This window comes from Protopterus annectens, chromosome 16.part0 (assembly GCF_019279795.1).
Source record: "Protopterus annectens isolate FY-2018-M chromosome 16.part0, PAN1.0, whole genome shotgun sequence".
Lineage (NCBI taxonomy): Eukaryota > Metazoa > Chordata > Ceratodontiformes > Protopteridae > Protopterus > Protopterus annectens.
In genome coordinates this window covers 85516344-85536214 of record NC_056750.1, presented here as the reverse complement: position 1 = coordinate 85536214, position 19871 = coordinate 85516344, and positions in this window count along the sequence as shown.

The window sequence follows — 19871 nt, the reverse complement described above, 5'->3', positions numbered from 1 at the left end:
CCAGTGTGTTCTAAGAAAGCATAGCAACTGCAGTAAAGGTTAGTCAGGGTTACAACAAGGACAAGGCCAGTGTGTTCTAAGAAAGCATAGCAACTGCAGTAAAGGTTAGTCAGGGTTACAACAAGGACAAGGCCAGTGTGTTCTAAGAAAGTATAGCAACTGCAGTAAAGGTTAGTCAGGGTTACAACAAGGACAAGGCCAGTGTGTTCTAAGAAAGCATAGCAACTGCAGTAAAGGTCAGTCAGGGTTACAGCAAGGACAAGGCCAGTGTGTTATAAGAAAGCATAGCAACTGCAGTAAAGGTCAGTCAGGGTTACAAAAAGGACAAGGCCAGTGTGTTCTAAGAAAGCATAGCAACTGCAGTAAAGGTTAGTCAGGGTTACAACAACGACAAGGCCAGTGTGTTCTAAGAAAGCATAGCAACTGCAGTAAAGGTTAGTCAGGGTTACAACAAGGACAAGGCCAGTGTGTTCTAAGAAAGCATAGCAACTGCAGTAAAGGTTAGTCAGGGTTACAACAAGGACAAGGCCAGTGTGTTCTAAGAAAGCATAGCAACTGCAGTAAAGGTCAGTCAGGGTTACAACAAGGACAAGGCCAGTGTGTTCTAAGATAGCATAGCAACTGCAGTAAAGGTCAGTCAGGGTTACAAGAAGGACAAGGCCAGTGTGTTCTAAGATAGCATAGCAACTGCAGTAACGGTTAGTCAGGGTTACAACAAGGACAAGGCCAGTGTGTTCTAAGAAAGCATAGCAACTGCAGTAAAGGTTAGTCAGGGTTACAACAAGGACAAGGCCAGTGTGTTCTAAGAAAGCATAGCAACTGCAGTAAAGGTTAGTCAGGGTTACAACAAGGACAAGGCCAGTGTGTTCTAAGAAAGCATAGCAACTGCAGTAAAGGTCAGTCAGGGTTACAACAAGGACAAGGCCAGTGTGTTCTAAGAAAGCATAGCAACTGCAGTAAAGGTTAGTCAGGGTTACAACAAGGACAAGGCCAGTGTGTTCTAAGAAAGCATAGCAACTGCAGTAAAGGTTAGTCAGGGTTACAACAAGGACAAGGCCACTGTGTTCTAAGAAAGCATAGCAACTGCAGTAAAGGTCAGTCAGGGTTACGACAAGGACAAGGCCGGTGTGTTCTAAGAAAGTATAGCAACTGCAGTAAAGATCAGTCAGGGTTACAACAAGGACAAGGCCAGTGTGTTCTAAGGAAGCATAGCAACTGCAGTAAAGGTTAGTCAGGGTTACAACAAGGACAAGGCCAGTGTGTTCTAAGAAAGCATACCAACTGCAGTAAAGGTTAGTCAGGGTTACAACAAGGACAAGGCCAGTGTGTTCTAAGAAAGCATTGCAGATACAGTAAAGGTTAGTCAGGGTTACAACAAGGACAATGCCACTGTGTTCTAAGAAAGCATATCAACTGCAGTAAAGGTTTGTCAGGGTTAGAACAAGGACAAGGCCAGTGTGTTCTAAGAAAGTATAGCAACTGCAGTAAAGGTTAGTCAGGGTTACAACAAGGACAAGGCCAGTGTGTTCTAAGAAAGCATGGCAACTGCAGTTAAGGTTAGTCAGGGTAACAACAAGGACAAGGCCAGTGTGTTCTAAGAAAGCATAGCAACTGCAGTAAAGGTCAGTCAGGGTTACAACAAGGACAAGGTCAGTGTGTTCTAAGAAAGCATAGCAACTGCAGTAAAGGTAAGTCAGGGGTACAACAAGGACAAGGCCAGTGTGTTCTAAGAACGCATAGCAACTGCAGTAAAGGTCAGTCAGGGTTACAACAAGGACAAGGCCAGTGTGTTCTAAGAAAGCATAGCAACTGCAGTAAAGGTTAGTCAGGGGTACAACAACGACAAGGCCAGTGTGTTCTAAGAAAGTATAGCAACTGCAGTAAAGGTCAGTCAGGGTTACAACAAGGACAAGGCCACTGTGTTCTAAGAAAGCATAGCAACTGCAGTAAAGGTCAGTCAGGGTTACAACAAGGACAAGGTCAGTGTGTTCTAAGAAAGCATAGCAACTGCAGTAAAGGTTAGTCAGGGTTACAACAAGGACAAGGCCAGTGTGTTCTAAGAAAGTATAGCAACTGCAGTAAAGGTTAGTCAGGGTTACAACAAGGACAAGGCCAGTGTGTTCTAAGAAAGCATAGCAACTGCAGTAAAGGTTAGTCAGGGTTACAACAACAACAAGGCCAGTGTGTTCTAAGAAAGCATAGCAACTGCAGTAAAGGTTAGTCAGGGTTACAACAAGGACAAGGCCAGTGTGTTCTAAGAAAGCATAGCAACTGCAGTAAAGCTTAGTCAGGGTTACAACAAGGACAAGACCAGTGTGTTCTAAGAAAGCATAGCAACTGCAGTAAAGGTTAGTCAGGGTTACAACATGGACAAGGCCAGTGTGTTCTAAGAAAGTATAGCAACTGCAGTAAAGGTTAGTCAGGGTTACAACAAGGACAAGGTCAGTGTGTTCTAAGAAAGCATAGCAGCTGCAGTAAAGGTTAGTCAGGGTTACAAGGACAAGGCCAGTGTGTTCTAAGAAAGTATAGCAACTGCAGTAAAGGTTAGTCAGGGTTACAACAAAGACAAGGCCAGTGTGTTCTAAGAAAGTATAGCAACTGCAGTAAAGGTTAGTCAGGGTTACAACAAGGACAAGGCCAGTGTGTTCTAAGATAGATTTTGAGCTTTTGTTTGAAGATAGTTAGGGAGGAAAGTGATGTTACATCACTTGGAAGAAGGTTCCAGCATCTCCCAGCTGTATTTGAAAAGAGAGAGTCACCAGCCGGGTTTGTGGATTTGCTTCTACTAACTAGTAGTTTATTAGAGGCGCGTAAAGTGTTCAGGTTTTTGTAGGGAGTGCCAAGGGAAGATAGTGTTGGAATATTATGAGGCTGGTACAGGGCCTTATGGATAATGGTAAGTTTGTTAAACATAAGCTGATTCTGGAGTTCCAGCCAACCTAGTTCTTATAGATTCTGACAGTGATGGGTTCGGAAGGGATTTCCAGTGGCAAATCTGGCAATGTTGTTGTGGTTAGTATAGATAGGAGAAGCATAGAGAAGTGTAGATATTAGGTGGGAGTGGGCAATAGTGGATTTGGCAGGTGAAGTAAGGAATGGTCTGATCCTGTAGAGGGAACACATTTTTTTGTTGACTGTTTTTACTGTATTGTTTATTTGTGTATCAAAGGTGAGGTGGTTGTCAATAGTAACACCTAAGAGTTTGGTGGTTAAGTCAGGTGTTATGAGTGTGCCATTGTTAGATGTAAGTGTGAGATCTATTTGTGTGGGCTTGTGGGTATGTTAGATGTAACTGTGAAATCTATGTGGGTGGACTTGTGGGTAGCAGTGAAAAGTAGAAGCTTAGTTTTATGGGTTTCAATAGGAGGCATCGTTGCAGAAACCATGTTTCTACTTTGCTAAATACTGTCTGTGTTTTTAATTGCAGTTCAGATGAGGAATTGGCTGAGCATATTATTGTTGAGTCGTCTGCATATTGTATGCAAGTAGCCTGAGGGATTGCTAGTTGTATATCATTGATGAAAATTGAGAAAAGAAGAGGGCCTAAAATACAGCCCTGAGGTGCACCTAGTGTGACAGGCAGATGGGAAGATAGGTGATTCTCCCAGAGCACTGCTTGCTGCCTATTGCTGAGGTAGGAACTGAACCATTTTATAGCCTGAGTGTCAAGAGAGAGATTTGAGAATATTTAAGAGCAAGTGGTGATTAACCATATCAAAAGCTTTTGAAAGATCAGTAAAGAGAGCAGAGATAAGAATACTGATATTTATATTTTTGTTGATGGTGTTAGAGAAGGATGGGAGGGCGGTTGTAGTACTGTGGAGAAGGATAGGAGGGCGGTTGTAGTACTGTGGAGAAGGATAGGAGGGCGGTTGTAGTACTGCGGAGAAGGATAGGAGGGCGGTTGTAGTACTGTGGAGAAGGATAGGAGGGCGGTTGTAGTACTGTGGAGAAGGATAGGAGGGCGGTTGTAGTACTGCGGAGAAGGATAGGAGGGCGGTTGTAGTACTGCGGAGAAGGATAGGAGGGTGGTTGTAGTACTGTGGAGAAGGATAGGAGGGCGGTTGTAGTACTGTGGAGAAGGATAGGAGGGCGGTTGTAGTACTGTGGAGAAGGATAGGAGGGCGGTTGTAGTACTGTGGAGAAGGATAGGAGGCGGTTGTAGTACTGTGGAGAAGGATAGGAGGGCGGTTGTAGTACTGTGGAGAAGGATAGGAGGGCGGTTGTAGTACTGTGGAGAAGGACAGGAGGGCAGTTGTAGTACTGTGGAGAAGGATAGGAGGGCGGTTGTAGTACTGTGGAATGGCCTAAAGCCATGTTGGCACTCAGCAAGCAGGTTGTTTTTAGTTAGATGATAGAGAAGTTGATTATGCATGCATTTTTCCATAATTTTTGCTAAGGGGGAAAGTAGGGCTATTAGTCGATAGAGTGTTCATTAGAGCTCCCACCTTTGTGAAGGGGGACAATGTGAGAGATTTTCCAGATTACTGTTATTGCCAAATCTAAGAGTGAGGATAGGAACAATCAGAAAATGCAGGGAATATGCAGAGGGTGGAGAAAGCACACAGGGAGTAGAAGAACAACAGAACATGCAGAGAGCAGATGTACATGAACAGGGAAGCAGGAGATATAGGGAAAAATCAGCACTAGTGAGAGGAGGAAAGATGCTGCACCAAAGGAGAGTTAATAATAGGTAAAGCCTGCCATCTAGTGGCAAGCGGCAGTATAAAGTCTCTAGGCAACAACAAGCAAGATGCAGGGTAGGTAAAATGGAGATACTTCAATAAAACGAAAAATAGTGCATTCACAAACAGAGAAGAGAACTAAAAGAGGGGCTAGTAATACAGGGAGAAGGCTGAAACGGGCCAGAAAGTAGAGTCAGACTTTGGGAGGGATCGGATGCTGCGACACCAGATACAGAGCGAACCCTCACCACCTAGTAGGGGTATGTAAAAGGCTTCTGCACTAGCAGTTTATCAACATTTTACACATACTTTCAGTAGTCCTTTAGTCTGTAAAGACAGGGGGATTCAGGGAGAAGATCGCTCTGCTCCTTTACTTGTATCTAGCCGCCGGTGTTCTTTCACGACCAGCAGGGTGATTCCTGAGTTCAGTTATGGGCTGAAGTTAAGGAAGCTGAAGGAGAAGCTGTAGAAAGGAGAGAGAGTTGTAACAGAAAGCAAAGACAGAAACCAACAACTAAACTGTAATTCAGGGCAGCAGCACAGCTTACAACATCTGCATGCAGGCACAACAGTAAAATGAGATACATTGTCAGCTTAGAACAACAACAAGCAAGATGGAGATACTTCAGTAAAAAGATAAATAGTGCAGTCACAAACAGAGAAGAGAACTAAAAGACGGGCTAGTAATACAGGGAGTCACAAATACTTAAGATCCTCCAAACATGCTGTGCTATGAGGACTAAATGCTGCAACAGTTAATAATGTTGCGGTAGAGCATTTGAGTCTGTTTACATGGTAAATATTAACAATAGTGCTAAGGCAAGGGGTAACTAAAGAAGGTTACAATGTGTGCACTAAGTTAGGGGAGGGAGGGCAAAATGCAGATGCTAAGGCTTGCATAAACCATATAGTCTAATCACAGACTAAATCTAGGCATTAGCGCTTGAGTACAGCAGCTTTCTAAAAAAGAGAAACTACAAGCAAAGACACTAGACTTTGATAACCTAACTGGCATAGGAAAAAAAACAGTTACAGTTAGGGAACTCTAGCTATCCAGGTCTCATCTAAACAAGTTACAAATAGCCACATTAAATGTACGCTTTCTAAACTTGTTACACTATAACCATCTAAATGGCTTAGATGCTTGTATGTGTTTGCCTTCTGTAACCAAGCCAGCCTAGCTCACAGCTGATTACAAGCGGAGTTCATGTTTTTTAGAATTAAATAACTATCTGCATGCATAGTTTGTGGAGTCAAAGGTATGGTGTTACACTTACAACCGTTCTAGGCAGAAGTAATACACATTGCAGGAGTAATTACCAGGAAGGCACCTAGATATTACATTAATACAGAACTTAGGCTAAGTTAACTGGGCGTGTATAATATTGCCAAGCAGAAACTCCGTTCCATAAAATGCAGGACAACAGTCACATTTAGCTATGTATACCACATTCTGGGTTTGACAATTAAAATGCCCACTTGTAAAAATAGTGTTGGCATTAATTCTAATTTTGGGTCCTGTTTCTAATATAAACTTACTTACAAGTTTTACATCTGCCATATTTAAAATTCCCAAAAGGTCTACCAGTAACTACAGTTTTACCCCTCAGACCATTTTCCATAATTTCTTTACATGATCTGTCCTTTCTAAAAACTATTTTTGGACAGGCCCCTATCTTTTTGTCTATGTCTTTGTCCAATTTCACGATGTCCCAATTCTTTTGGACCATCTTGATTAACCACTTGGCCTCTAAATTGTAGGTTGCCACAAAATACATCACTTCCCTCTTCTTGTCTCTAAAAGCCAGGTCATCCTGACATGTTGACAATACTTCTTGTTGCAGTGACAGTGACAGAATCTCTCTGATGTAGCACCTTATTTTCCCTGCCCCTTGTGCATCATGGACGATTACAGTCAGGCAGTAGTGACAGACTTTACACAGCATTCTTTTTGCTGCTCATAAAGCGCATCGTGATGAAAGACTTGTTGCTCTATTAACATTTTGCAAGTAATAGTCTAAAAATGCACCCAGTCTAAGCTCACATAAGGTGAAATGGGCAAATGAAATGGAGCAAACATTTAGGCAACTAATGAAAATGTTGTATTCAGAGCCCACACTAATAATCCTAGCTTTTTACAACAAGTCTTCATAGAGACAAATGTTTCTTAGGTAAGCATAGCAGCAGTTTGAAATTCTAGATGGGGAGGAAGACCACATTATACTTTTTCTCTGTTTTTTCCCTCATACAGCTAACTGATGCAGTCCAGCAGTGACACACATAGCACATGCTCCCTCGGGGTGTTACTGGACTCATACAGGGTTGGGCTATATAGGGAAAATGCTCCCACAGGAGCACAGCTGTCCCAGGATTTCCTTATCTTACTTGCCTTGACCCTAATACAGTGTAAATCTCTTAGAGTCAGCAGAGGATCCCTTCCACCCCTAGGCAGCACTTGGTGGTTGTTTCCCCAGGCTCTACCAGAACATGTAAACTGCAAGTTGTGATCTTAGTGGATTTACATTTCAGACTTCATATACTTCAAAAAATGCATGATAATGCAAAACATATTATTCTAACAACTTTTTAAGCTTATAGGAGCAACATTTAAAATATGTCTCTGATTTCTGGACTTTGATTCCCCCGTTATTTTTAGCTTTGTGCAGATTTCTTATCTTGGAGGTTGACAGTTGTGTAGACCCCATATACTTAGTGATTCTCTTTCTATGGACTTATTTCATTTATTTAATAATCTATTTGCCCCTGAATAGGTCTGTCTTTACAAGAAAAATCAAAAGAAAGTCAGTAACTCTGTAAGGAGCAAGCCAAACATCTCAGGTCACAATTCATAGGCAGTAGCATAAATCATATCATTTTAGAGGTATGCATTGCAACAACTCATCACCGAATGTTAAGACTCACACGGTCAAAACTACAACAGTAAAATATTATCGCTGACGGGCAAAAGCATCTGCTACAGATCGTGACATCTGTGCCTCCAACTGTCATACTGAGAGATATCAGGACTGCAACTGGTTCCATACCTGTCCCATATACTATCAGATCTAATAGGCAATAAAAGGCTGCATTGATAGATTGTATGGATGTTTTTACAAGCACTGAAAGCCTCAGGGTAAGAAGGGAGGCAAAGATATTACTCTATGCCTTGCCAGTAAATAAACAGACAACTTCTGACTTCACACCTGGCAGTCCCTCGCTTTTCAGTAGTCCAAAATAGAACAGCTTGTTCGATGACCCAGAAATAAAGACATGACAAAGCAGTGAAATGCGCAAATAGGGTGTGAAAACCATAGATGACTCAAAGCGCTTATGCAGGACTAGGAAACTCAGCATGAGTTGCTTCCTGTTATCTGAAGCAATGATAAAATGTCTTGTGGTTTTTAAAACTGAGGATGTAACTGCCAACATATGTTATGAGTTGTCCTCACATATGTCAAGTTGGGCAACAATCAGGTGAAATCAGCATAACCTTCTTTATTTAAAGATCACTGGCCTGCTTTAATATGGCAATAAAGAGTTACATAAGAATATTTAAGAGTTTTATCTTTAATTTGATTTAGAAATCTATGTCATGCTACACTAATATCTGGACAAAATGCATTTGTGCACATTTCTAAGCACACATAAGTGAATTGTCCCTTTTTAGTCAAAACACAAGCCATGAGGTCAAAGGTAAATGTATGTTTATTTTATTTATTTATTTGCCATTTGTTTACTGGAGTGGTCTGACTAGGTCTACAGAACCCATTTTCAGCAGAGGTCTGGGGAGAAAAGTTCCACATACAGTACAACGCATATACTGTATAATCCTAATACAAATGACATTAGAAATACTATACACAAATAAGTTGAAAGAAACTATGTTACAAGATGTTACAATATATACTACACATGTAGACCATTGTATAGAGTTAAAACATAGATAGTGATAGTCACTCTCACCATATACATAGCCTATGAGTAGATAGTGTCCACAACTAGCATGTAGGTAGTGCAGTGTATGACATTAACTGTTCTAGTACATGAAAATAGAATGTGGGTTTCAGTTAGTAAAATAATAGCCAGAAAGTTAGTGAGAGCGTTAAGAATAGAGAGACATTACAGCCTGAGCAGTAACTTAAGGATAAGGTATAGAAACAGACATGGAGTCAGGAGACCTTTAGGACCTTGCAGACCGTGATGGAGTGAAAGGTGACAGAAGAGGAGGATGAGGCTAGTGTGGAAGAAGAGGAAAGAGCTGAGTATTAGGCAGGCTTTATGCAGGAGCAGAGCCATGTATTTTTGAGATGATTTTTTAGAGGCTTTGAAATGGGTTAGAAGAGGGATAGAACTGATAGCTAGAGGTAATGAATTCCAAAGTATAGAGACAGAGTATGAATACAAGAGAGTGGTCAGGTTTTCTTGTAGGTTTTGAGATATCTAAGAGATTTTTGTCTTCTGTTCGTAGGGATCAATTTAGTGTGTAAGGTATGACTAGACTGGCTAGAGCAGGGCAGGCAGTAGACTTGAAAATAAGGTTGTGAAGGTGGACAGCTGAATAAAGGCAAGGTGGTTAGAGAGTTCAAGCCAGTTTAGTTCTAATGGTGTGTGTGATGTCTAGAGTTTGTGGCAAACTTTGCAACATTGCTGTAGCATTGTTCCATCTTGCATAGGGTAGAAGTTTGTAAGTTAGTTAAGATAGGGGCACCGTAAAGAAGGGAGGGACATAAAAATGTTTTTGCAAGTGTAGTTTTGATTGTTGCAGTAAAGAAATGTTTGTTTCTTTATAAGAGTCCCAATTTTTGATGAGTTTTCTTTATATTTTGCTGTATATGGGATCAAATGAAAGTTTATTGTCAATGCTAACTCCTGGAAGTTTGGTTTCCTGCAATATTTCTATGACAGTGTTGTCAGATACAAGGATGTTGAAATAATCAGTGACAGGGGAGGTGTTTTGGGGGTGAAAAAATACTAGTTTAGTCTTCTTTGGATTAAGAAAGACTTGGGCATTTCTTAGCCAGGATTCAACTGCAGTAAAGGACTGTTGAGATTTTGCAAGTAGTTCTGGTAGTGATTGAGCAGTACAGATTATGGTGGAATCATCAGCATATTGAATGAGGGTCCCAGGGTGAGAGGCAATGTTAAGGTTGTTTGTGAAAATGTTAAAGAGTAGGGGTCCGAGGATGGAGCCTTGAGTGACTCCATTAAGGTTGTGGCGAAAGGGTGAGAGTACATTGGACCATTTCACTTCTTGTTTACAATTCTTGAGGTAGCTCTGAAACCATTTTTCTGTGTTATCTGAGAAGCCTAAGTTAGACAGTGCATTTAATAGTAAGGGGTGAGACACTCTGTCAAAGGCCTTGGCGAGATCAAGGAATACTGAGGCTGTATAGTATCCTGCATCTCTGGCCTTACCTCTCAACCTGGAAACATCAAAAATCTGGACAACGGCTCATGAAAATAGGTACAAATCTGTATGCTGATTAGCATAAACATTGCATACGTAATTATGTAATGCCACCTCCCACAATGGGATTGTGGGATACCGACTTTTAAATGCAAATTGAAGAACAGACAACCAAAATATGGCCTCAGAGTGCAAACTTCCCGAGCACTACTGGAGTGAATGCAGGGTTTGAGTCTGAGACTGAGTAACACACACACACACACACACACACACACACACACACACACACACACACACACATACACAGCCTTAAATAAAGTAAATGCAGCAGCTCTTAACCTCAAACCGGCTCTTAAGCTCAGACAGCATGCACACTACTTATAAGCAATTCACAGTTCAGCAATTTAAAATGAAGCACAATGCAGCTCTTATTACAAATAATAAAATGCAGCAGAGTTCACAATTCAGTGTCGTTAAGTGCAACGACCCACACACACACACCTCTTAAGTTACCAATTTAAATAAAATGTAGCTATTACATGAGCCGGATTATTAGTACTAAAGATATTCTGACTAATAAACTGGGTGATGTAAAATATTTCAACTCAGCCACCCCCAACTGAACCTGATTACTGGGGAGCATTCAAGTCCCACATTAAAGGGTTTGGTGGACATTCAATGATTGAATAAAGCTGAGGGTTATTTTACTGGTATTTGAGTAACGTTTTTACCTACGAAGGAGTAGGGGGTCAAAAAAGGCAAGAGGGTTTAAAAGGCGAGACATACATCACCGTGGGGGGGGGGGTGTCTATAGGAGAGCAAGAAAAGAAGACAAAACTAGCCTTGATCATTGAAATTGCCACACCCAGTGACTACAATGTCCTGCATACAGAGAGATACAACGTCTCCTTGATCTGCAGGCAGAAACAAGAGCAATGTGGAAGAAAGATAGCCAGGCAGATCCAATAGTAGTAGGAGCAACTGGTCTTATAAAAAAAAAATCTACAACCATATTTAGATATACTACCAATCCATGTAACACCATACGAATTGCAGAAGGAGTCATTACTGGGCACATTGTGGTGCTGCGAAGAGCACTTTTGGCTAACATCAAAGAGTGAAACAATACTAATTTCATGAACTTTAATCATACTTTGACTTAGGAATGGGGTCCATTCCCATCATGGTATTAAAAACCCAAAAGACTTGGAGAAATTAAAAAGAGCAAGTATTTAGAATCACGTCTATAGTTTAAATAACAAGAATAAAAAAAAAACACTCATTCATGTTAAGTAGCTCTTTGCAAAGTGCTATTTGGCTCTGATTACACTACTTTGTCAAATTTATTAATCCTAATTACTTCTGGGAGGTAGCCGTTAATGACAACATAATAATCGTTCAAAACAAAATGCTCAGCCATCCATTCCTGACCTGAAATCATTCTAAAACTTCAGATTTGTTTTAGGTCTTGATGTGGAATCTTCAAAGAAAGCCTTAGTAAGGTGTTAAAGACAGCTTACAGGCTCGGCTACAGCCTTAGTAAGGTGTTAAAGACAGCTTACAGGCTCAGCTACTGGAAAATGTCCTAATTATGAAGCTTCAATAGTACAAACACTTGTCACACAATTCACAAATGAAATGATCATTTCATATAATAAAAGAGTCTATGACTCAAAACAATTAATTTCTTTATATTTATTTGTATTTACCTGTTGGAGGTGCAGGAGAAACCGGGGGGGGGGGGGTAGCAGCAGCAGAATAAATAATTTGTTTCATGACCAAGACCGTCTGGGACTGGGATTCAATGCCAAGACTCCGAGGTCCATTGGAGTACACTTGTTCTGCTACTCTGCAGGGTTGCTGAGTCCCAATTCCTAACTTCTAACTAAACTAAATAAATGCAAGGCAACTAAAAAGTATGCAACAGCAACTTTAAAATAAAAAGCACACTGTCTGCCCTTGTGTGCGTACTGCTATCATCAGACAGCTGCTCAGTGTGCTCAGGTTAGGCTTCTCTCACTCTAACTTGTCTCGTATTGTGTGTGTCCCACCCCTCTCTCTTTATTCCCTATCCCTACAGGCTTGCAGCATGTGAGACATGAGTGATAGATATAAACAAACTTTAAGTAAACTCACTCACAAGTGCTGTCAACCCAGAGTAGCCCTCAGCCAAATTCTGACAGGCTGGCAGGCTGCTCACGAAGCTGACGTCACTGCACACACCTCCTTGTAATGATATGTCCAGAAAAAAAAGGCAAACAAAATTTAAAAAAGAAAAGTCGGGAAATTCCAAAATTAAGCGGTGCCACTTGGGAATCATGACAACCCATTATTTGGACCTCAAAACCAGCAAAAACCAAGAGATTCTTTACGGTTGAGAGGCATGTCTCTGGCCTTGTTCATGGTGTCTGTAAAGGATAATAGGGCTGTAGCTGTGTTGTGGCTGGGTCAGAAGCCATGTTGGGCTTTGATTAAAAGATTGTTTTGCAATAGATATTGCATTACCTGCTGATGGATACTTCTGTTGAGAATTTTGGATATGGGTGACAAGATGGATATAGGATGGAAATTAGAAAAAAGAGTTGCATCCTTTGTGGATGTGGGTGATGTGAGATTGTTTCCATATGGTAGGTACTTCTGATTCAGATAAAGACCTATTTAACAAGGATACTGATTGGGTAGGTAATTGAATTAACAGCCAGTTTGAGGTAGTGTGGTGGAAGATTATCAGCTGAGGTGGAGCAGGGCTTTAGTTTTGGTAGTAGTTTCTTAATGGTGTCAGTGGGTATGGGCAGAAATGAGAATGGGGTTTGTAAGACACTTTGTTGAGCAGGAGGGTTATTAATGACAGGGTTAGAAGTAGTTGATGGTCTAGGGTTGATGTCTGACAAGGCTGAAGGATGTGGGGGTCCAGCATAAGGGGTGCTCGTTAGTAGGTCTGATATTGATTTTATGAAGTGCTTGTTAAAGGTGTCGGCTATTTGTGATGGAGGGGTATCAGGTGATGGGTTGTGCTCTCTGTTTGTTCCAGGGTTAATTAGAGAAGATATAGAGTGCCAATATTTATTGGGGTTGATTTTATGCTGGGGTTGAAGCTTGGAATAGTATGGCTTCTTATCTCTATTGATTAGTTTTGTTACTTTGTTATGTAGTGTTTTGAAATTGACATGATTTTGTTCATTTTTGTTTTGTTCCCAGATTGACCCGGCTCGGTCCCTTTGCTTCGTCAGGTGTTTACATTCCTTAGAGCCATGGTGCCGAGTTATTTTTGATTCTTTTCATACGAATGGGAGCTGGGGTATTAAGTATGTGAAGGATGGTGTTATTAAAGTACAGTACAGCATCATTAAGGGGTAGTTTGGGAGCTAGGGTATTAAGTATGTGAAAGAAGGTGTTATTAAAGTACAGTACAGCATCATTAAGGGGTAGTTTGGGAGCTAGGGTATTAAGTATGTGAAGGATGGTGTTATTAAAGTACAGTACAGCATCATTAAGGGGTAGTTTGGGAGCTAGGGTATTAAGGATGTGAAGGAAGGCGTTATTAAAGTATAGTACAGCACCATTAAGGGGTAGTTTGGGAGCTGGGGTATTAAGTATGTGAAAGAAGGTGTTATTAAAGTACAGTACAGCATCATTAAGGGGTAGTTTGGGAGCTAGGGTATTAAGTATGTGAAGGATGGTGTTATTAAAGTACAGTACAGCATCATTAAGGGGTAGTTTGGGAGCTAGGGTATTAAGTATGTGAAGGATGGTGTTATTAAAGTATAGTGCAGCATCATTAAGGGGTAGTTTGGGAGTTGGGGTATTAAGTATGTGAAGGATGGTGTTATTAAAGTACAGTACAGCATCATTAAGGGGTAGTTTGGGAGCTAGGGTATTAAGTATGTGAAGGATGGTGTTATTAAAGTACAGTACAGCATCATTAAGGGGTAGTTTGGGAGCTAGGGTATTAAGTATGTGAAAGAAGGTGTTATTAAAGTACAGTACAGCATCATTAAGGGGTAGTTTGGGAGCTGGGGTATTAAGGATGTGAAGGAAGGCGTTATTAAAGTATAGTACAGCACCATTAAGGGGTAGTTTGGGAGCTGGGGTATTAAGGATGTGAAGGGAGGTGTTATTAAAGTACAGTACAGCATCATTAAGGGGTAGTTTGGGAGCTGGGATATTAAGGATGTGAAGGGAGGTGTTATTAAAGTATAGCACAGCATCATTAAGGGGTAGTTTGGGAGCTGGGGTATTAAGGATGTGAAGGGAGGAGTTATTAAAGTATAGCACAGCATCATTAAGGGGTAGTTTGGGAGCTGGGGTATTAAGTATGTGAAGGAAGGTGTTATTAAAGTACAGTACAGCATCATTAAGGGGTGTCCAGCCTGTTTCCTGTAGGAGATTATTGAATTTATGCTGACAAAAATTGAGTTCCTAACTGATTTTATAGTGTGTACTCTTAGTTGTTGGGAGTTTGTTCTAAGGGAGTAAGCTAGCAGATGATTGCTAAGGGAGCTAGGAAGTGTACCGAAAGAGGGGGTAAATGGCAGGGTGGTATACTAGAATCCAGTCAAGGGTGGACTGGCAGCTAAGATCTTTGCTGTATCTTGTTGGAGTATTGAGAAGCTGAGAAAAAAACATACAGATTTATACTACTTGTGGGGGTATTGGAAGCTATGGTTTGCCAAACAATGTTTACATCTCCTAAGATTATTGTTTTCAGGTTAATTGTTTGGGATGTGCAGAATAAAATATTTTTCAACACTGTTATATTGTGACCTGGTGGGCTATATATTACTATTATGCAAATTAGTTTTGATGCGTTGAGGTTCAAAAAAGAAATTAGTACCTCAGCATTTGAAACCATCGGTATATTACTGGTGTAGGGTGTGATACTGAGTGTAGAGGGATGTAGAAGGGCTATCCCTCACCCGTTTTTTAAATATATCTCTTCTGCTTATTGAAAAGTTTGGAGGTATTATTTCTGAGTCCTTTATGTTGGGGTGTAACCATGTTTCTGCAAGGGCTAGTATGTCCAGTTTATTTTGATAAATGCAGGCATGCAGTGGGGCTATTTTATTATATATACTTCTAAGGTTCAGTGTAAGTATGTTTAAATCTTTGGGGTTACTCTTGTGGTTAGGATTAAAGGGTGGGCCTGGGTTAGGATGTATGTCTCCACATTTGACAAGATAGGTAATGAGGATTGAGTACCATGGGAAGTGTTTTAATTCATAGTTGATGGTACTGGTGTCAAGTGTGGTTTCAGAGATAGTGAGGAGGACAGTTTGTGGTTTGAGTAATATGGGAGAGTATAGAGGAAAAGCTGGGGGAAGATATGTGAGAAGCTGTGCTGTCTATTGGGGAGAGGGTTGGAGGAGGTTGTTGATGTTTATTGGTGTGTGGGTAAATGAGATATATAAGATATATAAGAACAGTTCAGTGTAACTAATAAAAATGACAAAGGTAGCAGGAAAAAATAAAAAAATAGTAAGAGTTAATCCATTTTAATTTGTTCTGCTACTTTGTCATTTTTATTATATTTTCTGCTTTGTCATGTTTATAGTTTGGTGTAGCTACTGAACGAGCTTGTTTTTCAGAAATAACTAACACTTTGAGAAAGGCCAACAGAGTCAGAGATAGAAAGTGCAAACTGTTCACAGACGCCAACATGAAATCGAACCGAGTACCCCAGAGCTCTGTACTGGGACCACTCCTGTCCAGCAACTACTTTTCTGAAGTAAAAGCCAATAACAAGTGTCTCTGGTTGACCAAGTTTGCAAATGACTGCAAGCTAGGAGCAGTCATTGAATCCCCAAATTATATAGCCGTCCTGCAGGAAGGTTTGTCTCAGACAAATAACTGATCCCAAAATAATGGACTGAAACTTAATAACAAAGAATGCATTATTGTATCCATTGGGAAGTCATCTACCCTGGGATCTACCAGGCTGACAGTATGTTCTGAAGAGTTGACACAGTTGTTCAGAGATTGGTTAGTTAGATGAGTAGTAACTTAAGTTTTGACCATGTGCCTATTGTTGTAAGAAAGTCCTTCAGTACAGCACAGCTTATACTCAAGGGATTGTGTCTAGCTCTAGGGATGTCATTGTCTCTTTTACTCAGCCTAATTAGGCCAGTCATTGAAAATAATGCTTCCTTTGGCATGTCTCTGTCAAGATGCATGAAACAACCGGAACACCCACAGAGATACCCTACAAAAAGGATATAAGACCAAAACAACATGTCCTACATGGACCAAGTGAAAGCCCTGTCACTATACTCAGTATTCTATAGATTGCTAAGAGGTGACCTGTGTCTGGAACTGAGGGCTTCCTCTGACTCATTACTGATGGATTTACTAAACATCAGCAAGTCAAGTGGCATCAAAAATATTGAGTATAGGTATCAAACGCTCTTCTGCAACATCAAGAGAAGGGTGCGGATGCACTTGTATAGTATGCAGAAGATACTACAAAAATACTGAGTATAGGTATCAAACACTCTTCTGCAACATCAAGAGAAGGGTGCAGATGCACTTGTATAGTATGCAGACGATACTACAAAAATACTGAGTATAGGTATCAAACGCTCTTCTGCAACATCAAGAGAAGGGTGCGGATGCACTTGTATAGTATGCAGACGATACTACAAAAATACTGAGTATAGGTATCAAACACTCTTCTGCAACATCAAGAGAAGGGTGCAGATGCACTTGTATAGTATGCAGACGATACTACAAAAATACTGAGTATAGGTATCAAACGCTCTTCTGCAACATCAAGAGAAGGGTGCGGATGCACTTGTATAGTATGCAGACGATACTACAAAAATACTGAGTATAGGTATCAAACACTCTTCTGCAACATCAAGAGAAGGGTGCGGATGCACTTGTATAGTATGCAGACGATACTACAAAAATACTGAGTATAGGTATCAAACGCTCTTCTGCAACATCAAGAGAAGGGTGCGGATGCACTTGTATAGTATGCAGACGATACTACAAAAATACTGAGTATAGGTATCAAACGCTCTTCTGCAACATCAAGAGAAGGGTGCGGATGCACTTGTATAGTATGCAGACGATACTACAAAAATACTGAGTATAGGTATCAAACGCTCTTCTGCAACATCAAGAGAAGGGTGCGGATGCACTTGTATAGTATGCAGACGATACTACAAAAATACTGAGTATAGGTATCAAACGCTCTTCTGCAACATCAAGAGAAGGGTGCGGATGCACTTGTATAGTATGCAGACGATACTACAAAAATACTGAGTATAGGTATCAAACGCTCTTCTGCAACATCAAGAGAAGGGTGCGGATGCACTTGTATAGTATGCAGACGATACTACAAAAATACTGAGTATAGGTATCAAACGCTCTTCTGCAACATCAAGAGAAGGGTGTGGATGCACTTGTATAGTATGCAGACGATACTACAAAAATACTGAGTATAGATATCAAATGCTCTTCTGCAACATCAAGAGAAGGGTGCGGATGCACTTGTATAGTATGCAGACGATACTACAAAAATACTGAGTATAGGTATCAAACGCTCTTCTGCAACATCAAGAGAAGGGTGCGGATGCACTTGTATAGTATGCAGACGATACTACAAAAATACTGAGTATAGGTATCAAACGCTCTTCTGCAACATCAAGAGAAGGGTGCGGATGCACTTGTATAGTATGCAGACGATACTACAAAAATACTGAGTATAGGTATCAAACGCTCTTCTGCAACATCAAGAGAAGGGTGCGGATGCACTTGTATAGTATGCAGACGATACTACAAAAATACTGAGTATAGGTATCAAACGCTCTTCTGCAACATCAAGAGAAGGGTGCGGATGCACTTGTATAGTATGCAGACGATACTACAAAAATACTGAGTATAGGTATCAAACGCTCTTCTGCAACATCAAGAGAAGGGTGCGGATGCACTTGTATAGTATGCAGACGATACTACAAAAATACTGAGTATAGGTATCAAACGCTCTTCTGCAACATCAAGAGAAGGGTGCGGATGCACTTGTATAGTATGCAGACGATACTACAAAAATACTGAGTATAGGTATCAAACGCTCTTCTGCAACATCAAGAGAAGGGTGCGGATGCACTTGTATAGTATGCAGACGATACTACAAAAATACTGAGTATAGGTATCAAACGCTCTTCTGCAACATCAAGAGAAGGGTGCGGATGCACTTGTATAGTATGCAGATGATACTACAAAAATACTGAGTATAGGTATCAAACGCTCTTCTGCAACATCAAGAGAAGGGTGCGGATGCACTTGTATAGTATGCAGACGATACTACAAAAATACTGAGTATAGGTATCAAACGCTCTTCTGCAACATCAAGAGAAGGGTGCGGATGCACTTGTATAGTATGCAGACGATACTACAAAAATACTGAGTATAGGTATCAAACGCTCTTCTGCAACATCAAGAGAAGGGTGCGGATGCACTTGTATAGTATGCAGATGATACTACAAAAATACTGAGTATAGGTATCAAACGCTCTTCTGCAACATCAAGAGAAGGCTGCGGATGCACTTGTATAGTATGCAGACGATACTACAAAAATACTGAGTATAGGCATCAAACGCTCTTCTGCAACATCAAGAGAAGGGTGCGGATGCACTTGTATAGTATGCAGATGATACTACAAAAATACTGAGTATAGGTATCAAACGCTCTTCTGCAACATCAAGAGAAGGGTGCGGATGCACTTGTATAGTATGCAGACGATACTACAAAAATACTGAGTATAGGTATCAAATGCTCTTCTGCAACATCAAGAGAAGGGTGCGGATGCACTTGTATAGTATGCAGACGATACTACAAAAATACTGAGTATAGGTATCAAATGCTCTTCTGCAACATCAAGAGAAGGGTGCGGATGCACTTGTATAGTATGCAGACAATACTACAAAAATACTGAGTATAGGTATCAAACGCTCTTCTGCAACATCAAGAGAAGGGTGCGGATGCACTTGTATAGTATGCAGATGATACTACAAAAATACTGAGTATAGGTATCAAACGCTCTTCTGCAACATCAAGAGAAGGGTGCGGATGCACTTGTATAGTATGCAGATGATACTACAAAAATACTGAGTATAGGTATCAAACGCTCTTCTGCAACATCAAGAGAAGGGTGCGGATGCACTTGTATAGTATGCAGACGATACTACAAAAATACTGAGTATAGGTATCAAATGCTCTTCTGCAACATCAAGAGAAGGGTGCGGATGCACTTGTATAGTATGCAGATGATACTACAAAAATACTGAGTATAGGTATCAAACGCTCTTCTGCAACATCAAGAGAAGGGTGCGGATGCACTTGTATAGTATGCAGACGATACTACAAAAATACTGAGTATAGGTATCAAACGCTCTTCTGCAACATCAAGAGAAGGGTGCGGATGCACTTGTATAGTATGCAGACGATACTACAAAAATACTGAGTATAGGCATCAAACGCTCTTCTGCAACATCAAGAGAAGGGTGCGGATGCACTTGTATAGTATGCAGACGATACTACAAAAATACTGAGTATAGGTATCAAACACTCTTCTGCAACATCAAGAGAAGGGTGCGGATGCACTTGTATATTATGCAGATGATACTACAAAAATACTGAGTATAGGTATCAAATGCTCTTCTGCACCATCAAGAGAAGGACACGGATGCACTTGTATACTATGCAGACAATACTAGAAAAATACTCAGTATAGGCATCTCCACTCTTCTGCAACATCAAGAGAAGGGTGCGGATGCACT